General features: G+C 37.8%; 2 non-coding genes across 2 annotated transcripts; both read right to left on the reverse strand.

The window, feature by feature from the left end:
* Positions 1–12,044: 12,044 nt before the first annotated feature.
* On the reverse strand, positions 12,045–12,113 carry LOC112822878 (small nucleolar RNA U2-30). The gene has a single exon (XR_003207860.1). It is a non-coding gene; the product is annotated as a small nucleolar RNA U2-30 (small nucleolar RNA).
* A 202-nt stretch (positions 12,114–12,315) lies between these two features.
* Positions 12,316–12,394, reverse strand: LOC112822879 (small nucleolar RNA U2-19). Its single transcript, XR_003207861.1, has one exon. It is a non-coding gene; the product is annotated as a small nucleolar RNA U2-19 (small nucleolar RNA).
* Positions 12,395–12,936: the final 542 nt, after the last annotated feature.

Genomic DNA, 12,936 nt, shown 5'->3' on the forward strand with positions numbered 1-12,936 from the left:
CCTGCTTCTTCCAATCTCTCTGCCTCTCCCCCTGCTTGTGTGCGCATTCTCTCTCTCTCTCTCTCTGTCAAATAAATAAATAAAATCCTTTTTATTTTTATTTTATTTTTTTTTAAAGATTTTATTTACTTATTTGAGAGACAGAGAATGAGAGATAGAGAGCACGAGAGGGAAGAGGGTCAGAGGGAGAAGCAGACTCCCCGCCGAGCAGGGAACCCGATGTGGGACTCGATCCCGGGACTCCAGGATCATGACGTGAGCCGAAGCAGTTGCCTAACCAACTGAGCCACCCAGGCGCCCCAATAAAATCCTTTTTAAAAATGGCCTTTATTATATTGGAAGTATGTTTTCTCTAAACCTCCTTTGTTGAGGGTTTTTATCATGAATGGATGTTGTACTTAATCAGAAGCTTTTTCTGCATCTATTGAAATGATCATATGGTTTTTATCCTTTCTCTTATTGATGTAATAATGTATCACATTGATTGATGTGCAAATATTGAACTATCCTTGCATCCTAGGAATAAATCTCACTTGATTGCAGTGAAAGATTTTTTGAATGTATTGTTGGATTTGGTTTGATAGTATTTTGTTAAGCATTTTTGCATCTATGTTCAATGAAGATATTGTCCTGTAGTTCTCTCTCTCTCTCTTTTTTTTTTGGTGGTGTCTTTTTCTGGTTTTGGAATCAGGGTAATGCTGGCCTCATGGAATGAATTTGGAACTTTTCCTTCCTTTTCTATTTTTTGGAGTAGTTTGAGAAGAATAGGTATTAACTCTTCTTTAAATGTTTGGTAGAATTCACTCGTGAATCCATCTGTTCCTGGACTTTTGTTTGTTTGGAGTTTTTTGGTTACTGATTCAGTTTCGTTGCTGATAATTGGTCTGTTCAAATTTTCTATTTCTTCCTGATTCTGTTTTGGGAAGTTATATGTTTCTAGGAATTTATTCATTTCTTCTAGGTTGTCCAATTTATTGGCATATAGTTTTCCATAATATTTTCTTATAATTGTTTTTATTTCTGTGGTGGTGTTATTTCTTCTCTCTCATTTGTGATTTCATTTATTTCAGTCCTTCGTCTTTTTTTCTTGATAGGTCTGGGTAGAGGTTTATCAATCTTATTGATTTTTTTTAAAAAGTTATTTATTTTAGAGAAAGAGAGAAAGCATGAGTGGATGGGGCAGAGGGAGAGGGAGAGAGAAGCTCAAGCAGACTCTGCGCTGAGTGTGGAGCCTGACACAGGGCTTGATCCCACGACCCCAAGATCACTACCTGAGCTGAAACCGAGAGTCAGACAGATGCCTGGCAAACTGCACCACCTAGGTGCCCCTTTATTGATTTTTTAAAAATTTGTCCTATTGTTTTTTAGTTTCTATATCATTTATTTCTGTTCTAGTCCTTATTGTTTCCTTCCTTCTGCTGGTTTTAGGTTTTATTTGTTGTTCTTTTTAGCTCTTTATGTGTAAAGTTGGTTGTTTATTTGGGATTTTTCCTGCTTCTTGAGGTAGGATGGTATTGCTATAAGCTTTTATCTTAGAACTGCTTTGCTGCATCCCAAGGTTTTTGATTTTCATTTTTCATTTTTATTTGTTTGTATTTTCATTTTTATTTGTTTCCGTGTACTTTTAAATTTCTTCTTTTATTTCTGGTTGACCGATTCATTGTTTAGTAGCATATTATTTAGCCTCCATGTATTTGTGGTCTTCCAGATATTTTCTTGCAGTTGACTTCTAGCCATTGTGGTCAGAAAAGATGCATGATATGACTTCAGTCTTTTTGAATTTGTTGAGGCTTGTTTTGTGAGCTAATATGGGACCTATTCTGGAGAGTGTTCCATGTGGACTTGAAAAGAATGTGTATTCTGATTCAGGTTGGAATGTTCTGTGTACATCTGGTAAGTCTGTCTGGTCCAGTGTGTCATTCAAAGCCATTGTTTCCTTGTTGATTTTCTATTTAGATGATCTGTTCATTGATGTGAGTGGGGTGTTAAAGTCCCCTACTATTATTATATTATTATTGATTAGTTCCTTTATGTTAGTATTAACCATTTTGTGTATTTGGGTATTCCTATTTTGGGTGTATAAATATTTATAATTGTTATATCTTCCTGTTGGATTGTCATCTTTATTATTATATAGTGTCCTTCTCTGTCTCCTGTTACAGTGTTTGTTTTAAAGTTTAGTTTGTTCAATATAAGTATTGCTACACTGGCTTTCTTTTGACATCCATTTGCATGATAGACGTTTCTCCATTCTGTCACTTTCAATCTGCATGTGTCTTTAGGTCTAAAATAAGTCTTTTGTAGGCAGCATATAGATGGGTCTTGTTTTATCCATTTGTTACCCTATGTCTTTTGATTGGAGCATTTAGTCCATTTATATTCAAAGTAATTATTGATAGATATGTATTTATTGCCATTTTATTACTTGTTTTGTGGTTGTTTCTGAAGATATTCTCTGATCCTTTCTTATCTTTCTCTCTTCCATGGTTTTCTGGTTTTCTTTAGTGATATATTTGGATTTCTTTCTCTTTATTCTTTGCATATTTATTAGTGGGTTTTGATATATGGTTACCATTAGGTTTGTATATAACCTCTTCTCCATATAGCAGTCTATATTAGTATATAATATATATAATAATATTAAGTTGAAGGTCATTTAAGTTTGAGCCCATTCTTTACTCCTCCCCACAATTTAGGTATATCATATCATATTTTACATCCTTTTATTTTATGAGTTCCTTGATTGATATTTTACAAAAATACTCGTTTTTTACTGCTTTTGTGTTACCTTCATACTGTTACTTTTGGTCTTTTCTTTCCACTCAAAGAGTCCCCTTTAATATTTCTTGCAGGCTGGTTTAGTGGTCACGAACACTTTTAGTTTTTGTTTTTCTAGGGAACTCTTTATCCTTCTGTTCTGAATGATAGCCTTGCTGGATATGGTATTTTTGGCTGCAGATTTTTTTCCAGCACTTTGAGTATATCATTGCCACTCTCTTGTGGCTTGGAAAGTGTCTGCTGAAAAATCTCCTGATAGCCTTATGGGATTTCCCTTGTATGTAACTGTTTTCTTTTGTCTTTCTGCTTTAATGTTTTTTTCTTTATCACTGTATTTTCCATTTTAATTATAACATGTCTTGGGGTGGATCTGCTTTTGTTGATTTTGTTGAGGGTTCTCTGTGCCTCTTGGATCTGGATATTTATTTCCTCTCCCAGATTAGGGCAGTTTTCAGTGATTATTTATTCAAATAAATTTTCTGCCCCCTTTTCTCTCTCTCTCTCCTTCTTCTGGGACTCCTATAATGTGAATGTTATTATGTTTGATAGAGTCACTGAGTTCCCTAAGTCTATTCTCGTTTTGCATCACTCTTTTTTCTTTCTTTTATTCAGCCTGATGACTTTCCATTACTGTTTTCTAGGTCATTAATTCATTCTTCTGCTTCTTTCATCCTATCAAGCATGTTTCTCATTTTGTTTATTGAGCCCTTATCTCTGCTTTGTTATTCCTTATCCTATGTTAAGGGTCTTAGTCATGTCTTCCATCCTTTTCTCAAGTCCAGTGACTGTGTTATGATCATTGCTTTAAATTCTCCATCAGACATGTTATTTATATCTGTTTCACTTAGATCTCTGGGTGTGGCCTTTTCCTGTTCTTTCATTTGGGACAGATTCCTCTGTCTTCTTATTTTGTCTAAGTCTCTGCTTGTTTCTGTGTGTTAGGAAAGTCAGGTACTTCTCCAATTCTTTTTTTTTTTTTTTAAGATTTTATTTATCGAGAGAGAGAGAGCGTGCGCACGTGTGCATGCACATGGTTGGGGAGGGATAAAGGGAGAGGGAGAAGCCAATTCCCTGCTGAGCAGGGAGCCTGACACGGGGCTTGATCCCAAAACCCTGAGATCATGACCTGAACTGAAGGCAGATCCCCAACTGACTGAGCCACCCAGACGCCCCAATACTTCTCCTATTCTTAAGGATAACAGCCTTATGAAAAACTGGTTGTGTAGTGCCCTGCCATGTGGTGTCCCCTGTTCCCCAGGGACTGGTGCTTCTGAGAGTGTCTCCAGTGTGTGCTGTGTAGGCTCTGCTATTGTGTCCTGGCCATTTTTTCTTTAAGGCTAGTCATCAGCAGAGGCTGTCTGCCTCTTGTGGGCAGTGATTGGTCCCTGGCCTGAATGTGGCAAGTTATAACTGGGTGTGCTCTTGTCTCCTTGTGAATTGAGACCAGCTGCCAGAACTGAGGCCCTGGAAAACCAGGGTTGGAAGATTGGGTGTAGGCAGGGGTTTGGGCCAGTCTTCTGGGCAAGGGGGCCTGCCTTGCTGTGACTGAGGTAAGCGTGGGTGGGAAAGACAATTCCACCAGAGCCTGGAGGGGACTGGGCTTGGTGTAGCAAATTAGGTAGCAAGTGTTGGCGCTCTGCTGGTTCCCACAGATGGCCCTGTGCTTATGCTGAGTGGTGAGGGAGGGAAATGGCACCTGCTAGGTCCTTTGTTCCGGGAGGGGTCTCTCTATAACTGCTGCCTCGCTGGCACACATTCCAAGAAGAGCAAATAACCTCGCCATTATGTGCCCTAGGCACTCTTCAGCTTGCTGTTTCCATGTTGTATGTCACAGGCTATTTTCCCTGCCTTCTCCCCAAGAGCAGCCCCAATACCTTGGGGCTTGCCCAGAGCCAAGTATGCTGACCTTTATTTTTTTATTTTATTATTTTTTTTAAAACAACTCTTTTTTTTTTTTAAGATTTTATTTATTTATTTGACAGAGAGAGAGAGAGATCACAAGTAGACAGGCAGGGAGGCAGAGGGAGAGGGAGAAGCAGGCTCCCTGCTGAGCACAGAGCCCGATGCGGGGCTCGATCCAAGGACCCTGGGATCATGACCTGAGCTGAAGGCAGACGCTTAACCGACTGAGCCACCCAGGCAGCCCGTATGCTGACCTTTAAAACTCTAGGCTTTAACCACCATTAGTTGCACAAAATTCAGGCCCTCTCACTTTCCAAACCAATTGCTATGGGGAACCATCTCCCCCATGCACTTGCCTGTGCACTAGTCTGTTTCTGGCCCTTCTCAACCGTGGCTCCCAACCCTATCACAGAAGCCATGATCCATTTTTTCCCAAACTGTGTCCCTGCACTTCCTACCTTCTTCAGTGTGGCCTCTTCTCTACCTTTAGTTGTGGAGTTTGTTCTGCCAGTCTTCAGGTTGATTTCTGGGGTATTTAGGATGATTTGATAGTTATCGAGTTGTATTTGTGGAAAGGTGGCTGCACCAATTTACATATTCATTCCATAGTGGCTGCATCAATTTACATACTCATCAACAGTGCACAAGGGTTCCCATTTCTCCACATTCTCACCAACACTTATCTCTTGTCTTTTTGATAATAGCCATTCTAACACATGTGAGAGGATAGCTCATTGTGGTTTTGATTTGTATTCCCCTGGTGATTAGTGATGTTGAGCACATTTTCATGTGTCTGTTGCCATCTGTTTGTCTTTTTTGGCAAAGTGTCTATTCCTCTGATCATTTTTTAATCAGATTTTTTTTTTTTTTGCTATCAAGTTGTATGAATTCTTTTTTTAAACAAAAGATTTTATTTATTTATTTGAGAGAGAGAAAGAAAGAGAGATCATGACCAAGGGGGAAGGGTAGAGGGAGAAGCAGACTCCCTGCCGAGCAGGGAGCCCAATGTAGGTAGGACTCGATCCCAGGACCCTGGGATCATGACCTGAGCCAAAGGTAGATGCTTAACCAACTGAGCCACCCAGGTGCCCAAGTTGTATGAATTCTTTATTTATTTTGGAGATTAGCCCTTTAGTAGATATATGATTTGCAAATATCTTCCCTCATTAAGGAGGTTACCCTTTTATTTTGTTGATAGTTTTTTTTGCTGTGCAAAAGCTTTTTAGTTTGATGTAGTCCCAATTGTTTATTTTTGCTTTTGGTATCAAATAAAAAAAAATATTTGCAAAGACTGATGTCAAGGAGCTTACCCTTTATATTTTATTCTACAACTTTTATGGTTTCAGATCTTACATTCAAGTCTTTAATCCATTTTGAGTGGATTTTTTTGAATGGTAAAAATAGTGGTCCAGTTTCATTCTTTTGCATGGGGTTACCCAGTTTTTCCAGCACCATTTTTGAAGAGACTATCTTTTTCCCACTGAATATTCTTGGATCCTTTCCCATAAGTTGGCTGTATATGCATGGGTTTATTTCTGGGCTCTTTGTTCTGTTCCATTGACCTATGTGTTTGTTTTAATGCTAATACCATACTGTTTTGATTATTATAGCTTTGTAATATAGTTTGAAATCAGGAATTGTGATGCCTGCAGCTTTGTTCTCTTTCTCAAGATTGCTTTGGTTATTTGGGATCTTTTGTGGCTCTATAACAAATTTTAGAATTGTTTGCTTCATTTCTGTGAAAAATGCCATTGGAATTTTGATAGGAATTGCATTGAATCTATAGATTACTTTGGGTAGAATAGACATTCTAACAATATTAATTCTTCCAGTCTGTGAGCATGGGGTAACTTTCCATTTATTTGTGACTTCAGTTTATTTCATCAATGTCTTATAGTTTCCATTGTATGGGTCTCTTACCTTCTTAGTTAAATATATTCCTAGGCATTTTATTCTTTTGAAGCAATTGTAAGTGGAACTGTATTTTTAATTTCACTTTCAGGTAGTTTGTTATTAGTGTATAGAAACACAATTGATTTTTGTATATTGATTTTGTATCCTGCAACTTTACTGAATTTGTTTATTCTAACAGTTTTTTGGTGAAGTTTTTAGGGTTTTCTATATATAGTATGTCATCTGCATATAGAGACAGTTTACTTCTTCCTTTCTGATTTGGATGCCCTTTATTACTTTGTCTTGCCTAATTCCTCTAGCTAGGACTCCTGGTACTATTTTTTTTTAAGATTTTATTTATTTATTTATTTATTTATTTATTTATTTGAGAGAGAGAGGTGAGCAAGAACAGGGGAGGAGCAGAGGAAGAGGGAGTCAGGGCTGAGCCCAAGGCGGGACTCAATTCCATGACCCAGGGATCAGTGACCCAGCCAAAACCAATAGTTGGATGCTCAACTGACTGAGCCACTCAGACGCCCCCTCCCAGTACTATTTTATTATTTTTATTTTTACTTATTTATTTTTAAAGACTTTATTTATTTGAGAGAGAGAGAGTATGAGCAGGGGGAGGGTTGGAGGGAGAAGTGGACTCTCAGCTGAGCAGGGAGCCCAACACAGGGCTCGATCCTAGGACCTGGGATCATGACCTGAGCTGAAGGCAGACGCTTAACCAACTGATCCACCCAGGTGTCCCTCTAGTACTATTTTAAATGAAAGTGATGAGAATAGACATCCTTGTCTTGTTTCTGATCTTAGAGGAAAAGCTTTCAGTTTTTTATAATTGAGTATGATGTTAAACATGGGTTCATTGTATATTGCCTTTATTATGTTGAGATATGTTCCCTCTATACCCTCTCTGTTGAGAGTTTTTATAAAGAATGGATGTTTATTTTGTCAAATGCTTTTTCTGTAATCTATTAAGATGATTATATGATTTTTATTCCTAATTTTGTATATGTTCTGTATCATCTTGATTGTTATTGATGGTGAACCATCCTCGCATCCCAGGAATAAATCCCACTTTGTAGTGTATGAACCTTTTAATGTATTGTTGAATTCAGTTTGCTAATATTTTGTTGAGGAGCTTTGTGTCTATGTTCATAAGGATATTGGCCTGTGATTTCCTTTTCTTGTAATGCCTTTATCTGGTTTTGATATTTAATGCTGGCCTCATAAAATAAGTTTGGAAGTGTTCCCTCCTCTTCACTTTTTTGGAAGTGTTTGAGAAGCATTGGTATTAATTCTTCAAACATTTTGTTGAATTCACCAGGGAAGCCATCTGGACTTTTGTTTGTTGGTTTACTGATTCAGTCTCCTTACTAGTAATTAGTCTGTTCAGATTTTCTATTAACTTCATGATTCAGTTTTTGTAGGTTGTATGTTTGTAGGAATGTATCAGTTTTTTCTACATTATCCAGTTTGTTGGCATATAATTGTTCATAGTAGTGTCCTATGATTCTTTGTATTTCTCTTGTATCTGTTGTAATGTCTCTTTCTGATTTTATTTGTATTTTCTCTCTTTTTTTCCCTTGGTGACTCTAACTAAATGTTTATCTTTTCAAAAACCAGCTCTTGGTTTCATTGATCTTTTCTATTATCCTTTTAGTCTTTGCTTCATTTATTTCTGCTCTGATATTTGTTATTTCCTTCCTTCTACTAACTTTGGTCTTAGTTTGTTCTGTTTCTAGTTTCTTTAGGTGTAAAGTTAGGTTGTTTATTTGAGGTTTTTCTTATTTCTTTTTTCATTGTTGTTGTTTCTTTGTTTTGTTTTGTTTTTGATTGGTTGCACAAAAAAAACTTTATTTGCAGCAAATAAGGAGACCACAGGGAATGGCTTCTAAAGCCATGATTTGAGGTCTTTCTTATTCTTAATGTAGGTGTTTATCACTATGAACTTCCCTCTAAGAACTATTTTTGCTGGTATGTTATATTCCCATTTTCATTTGTCTCAAAATTTGAGTTCTATTTTTATTTCTTTTACCTGTTCGTTGTAGCATGTTGTTTAATCTCCACATATTTGTCAATTTTCCAGTTTTCTTCTTGTAATTCTTTTTTAGTTTCATACCCTTGTGGTTGGAAAAAAATGCTTGATATGATTTCAATCCTCTTTAAAATTTTTTTGAGAGAGAGAGAGTGCATGTGTGTGTAGGGGCAGAGGGAGAGAATCTTAAGCAGTGCTGAGCATGGAGCCTGACACAGGGCTCAATCTCACAACCCTGAGATCATGACCTGAGCCAAAATCATGAGTCAGACGCTTAACTGACTGAATCACCCAGGCGCCCTTCAGTCTTCTTAAATTTATTGAGGCTTATTTTGTGGCCTAACATATGATCTATTCTGGAGATTGTTCCATGTGTGCTTGAGAAAAATATGTATTCTGCTGCTTTTGGATGGAATGTTCTGTAAATTTCTGTTAAGTCCACCTGGTTTAACACGTTAAGTCCAATATTTCTTTATTGATTTTCTGTCTGGATGATCTACCCAATGATGACAATGAGGTATTGAAGTCCCCTACTATTATTGTATTGCTGTCTATTTCTCCCTTTAGGTCAATTAATATTTGCTTTGTATATTTAGGTGCTTCTAGGTTGGGTACCTGTAAATTTACAAATGTTATATAATCTTATTGGATTGACCCCTTTATCATTATATAATGAACTTCTTTGTCTCTTGTTACAGGTTTGTCTTAAAGTCTGTTTTTTCTTATTTAAGTATAGCTACTTCAGCTTTCATTTGCTTTCCATTTGCACGAACCATCTTTTCCCATTCCTTCTCTTTAGTCTGTGTGTGTCCTTACAGTTGAAGTGAGTCCCTTATAGGCAGCATATAGTTGGGTCATACACTTTTTTTTTAAATCTATTCAGCTACCTCTGTCTTTTGTTTGGAGAATTTAGTCCATTTATATTTTTTAAAGATTTATTTATTAGAGAAAGAGAGAGCATGGAGGGAGGAGGGGCAGAGGGAGAGGGAGAGAGAGAATCTCAAGCAGGCTCCCCGCTGAGCACAGAGCCCAACGCAGGGCTCAATCTCATGACCCCGAGATCATGACCTGAGCCAAAGCCAAGAGTCATGCACTTTTTTTTTTTAAGATTTTATTTATTTATTTGACAGAGAGAGACACAGTGAGAGAGAGAACACAAGCAGGGAAAGTGGGAGAGGGAGAAGCAGGCTTCCCACTGAGCAGGGAGCCTGATGTGGGACTCCATCACAGGACCCTGGGATCATGACCTGAGCCGAAGGCAGACACTTACCGACTGAGTCACCCAGCTGCCCCGAGGTCGGACACTTAACCAACTGAGCCACTCAGGCACCCCTAGTCCATTTACATTTAAAGTAATTATTGATAGGTATGGGCTTACTGCCATTTTGTTCATCATTTTCTAATTCTTTGTTCCTTCCTTTTTCTTTTGCTCTCTTCCTTTGTGATTGGGTAATTTTCTATAGTGGTGTACTTAGATTCCTTTATCTTTGTCTTTTGTGTATGTAGTATAGGTTTTACTTTGTGGTTACAATAGGCTTACATAAAACATCTTATATTTGTAACAGTCTATTTTAAGTTGTTAACAACTTAAGTCCAGACTCATTCTAAAGTTCTGCATTTTTACTGCCCCCATTTTATGTTTTTGATTTAACAATTTACATCTTTTTATCTGTGTATCCATTAACAAATTATTGTAGTCATAGCTATTTTTACTACTTTTGTCTTTTAATCTTCATACTAGATTTATAAGTGATTAACCTACCAACATTAGATTATTCTGAGTTTAACTATATATTTACCTTTACCAGTGAAATTTATACTATCATATGTTTTCCTATTACTAATTAGTCTCCTTTCATTTCAGCTTAAAGAAATTCCTTTAACATGTCTTGTAAACTCAGTGTCATGGTGCTAAACTCCAGTTTTTTCTTGTCTGGAAAACTCCTTTTTTAAAGATTATTTATTTATTTACTTAGTTGAGAGAGAGAAAGAGAATGTATATTATGATACTCCTTTCTGACCCACAAGGTTTTTGTTGAAAAAATTTGATAGTCTTTTTTTTTTTTAAGATTTATTTATTTTAGAGAGAGAGCATGAGGGAGAGGGGTAGATGGAGAGAGAGAGAGAATCTCAAGCAGAGTCCACACTGAGCACAGAACCTGACTCGGGGCTTGATTTCACAACCCTGAGATCATGACCTGGACTGAAACCAAGAGTCAGACACTTAACTGACTACCACCCAGGTGCCACTTGTTCATAGTTTTATGGGGGTTTCCTTATACATAACAAGTTGTCTTTCTCTTGCTGTTTGTATTCTCTCCTTGTCTTTAACTTTTAATAACTTAAATTATAGTTTGTCTTAGTGTGGGTCTCTTTGGATTCATCTTCTTTGGAACTTCCTGGATCTGGATGTCTGTTTCTTTCCTAGGTTAGGGACATTTTCAGCCATTATTTCTTTAAAAAAATTTCTGCCCCTTTTTCTCTTTCTTCTCCTTCTGGGACCCCTAAAATGTGAATATTGGGCCTCTTGATGTTGTCCTATTAATCCCTTAAGCTGTCTTTATTCTTTTTCTTTTTTTTCTTTTTGCTTCTCTTTTTGGATGAATGCTACTGCCCTGTCTTAAGAGTTGCTGATTTTTCTTCCACTTCATCTGCTATTAAAAACACCTATTGAGTTTTTCAGCTCAATTATTGAATCCTTCAGCTCTGTGATTTCTGTTTGGTTATTTTCTTATATTTTCTGTCTCTGATGAAATTCTCACTTTGTTCATGCATTGTTTTCCTGACCTCAGCAAGCATCTTTATGACCATTTTTTTGAACTTTTTGTCAGGCAAATCACTTATCTCTCTCTCATTAAGGTCTTTTTCTGAGGTTTTTTTCTTGTTCTTAACATGTTCCTCCATTCAGTTTTCTTGACTTTGTTGATTTGCATTAGATAAAACAACGACCTTTCTCATTCTTGAAGGAGTGGTCTCATTTAGATGATGAACCTTATTATTCAATCCTGAGCTCCTTGTGCTTTTTTCTCAAAGCTTTGTGATTGTCCAAGTGATCTTTTTTTTTTGAAAGATTTTATTTATTTATTTGACAGAGAGAGACACAGCGAGAGAAGGAACATGAGCAGCAGGGGTGGGAGAAGGAGAAGCAGGCTTCCGCCAACCAGGGAGCCCGATGAGGGGTTCAATCCCAGGATCCTGGGATCATGACCTGAGCCAAAGGCAGACGCTTATCGACTGAGCCACCCAGGCGCTCCTGTCCAAGTGATCTTTTATGTTCTTAGTGGCTCCCAGTACTTAAGGATGTGCCAATATTTGTCAATGTCCCAAAGGGGAGGCTCTCAGTCAGCACTAAATGCAGACTAATTAGAAGCCAGACCCTCAGGGAACATCTTTTTTTTTCCCTTTCTTTCTTTTTAAAAATATTTCATTCTGATCTCAGATCAAGTGTAGAAACCCTCATAATTATAAAAGTCTGTAGTAAAACTTTTAATCATTGATCAGAACTGATTAGTTTTTCATACACACACATCACCCCCTGCCATATCTCATTCATCCATCAACAAGTTCTCAGTTATTCATGGTCACCTTTATAAACACACACACACACACACACACACACACACACACACACACATGCACGCATATGCACACACATTCCTAATTCTAGACATAAGCCCTTATTGTTTTAAATTACTTTTGCTTCTCAGAACTACAAAGATCATGCATCAGGTAGACTGGAAGGCCTCTGATGCTCATATTTGGATATTTTCATCATTGATCCACTTCCTTTTAATGCAGGTAAATATACTTCCTTCAGGGGCAGACGAGGAGATGTGTATTTCTGTCTGCTGCCGCTGCACATCAAGCCCTGGGGGGGTTAGGTAGTTAAGAACTGTTTGTTTGGGCACCTGGGTGGCTCAGTCGGTTAAGCATCTGCCTTCGGCTCAGGTTATGATCCCAGGGTCCTGGGATCGAGTCCTGCATCAGGCTCTCTGCTCCTTGGGGAGCCTGCTTCTCCCTCTCCCTCTGCTTGTGTTCTCTCTTTCTCTCCCCCTGACCCTCTGACAAATAAATAAATTTAAAACCTTAAAAAAAATAAAATAAAACTGTTTATTTGCTACCATCCCACTGGATCCATGAACACAAGCCCCACTGGCCACCAGTGCCAAGTTCTCAAGAGATGTGTCCTCTGGGTGGCAGCCACAAAAACCGGGGTGGCAGACATGTGTATAAGCTCCTTTCTCAAAGACACTAGCAATCTGGAGCAGGGCAAAGGGAAAGCACAAAGATGGTGCCTGCTGGCCTTCCTGGTTTCTGGACAG

This window comes from Callorhinus ursinus, unplaced genomic scaffold (genome assembly GCF_003265705.2).
Source record: "Callorhinus ursinus isolate GAN/ISIS: 27379988/994484 unplaced genomic scaffold, GSC_fseal_2.0 scaffold8, whole genome shotgun sequence".
Lineage (NCBI taxonomy): Eukaryota > Metazoa > Chordata > Mammalia > Carnivora > Otariidae > Callorhinus > Callorhinus ursinus.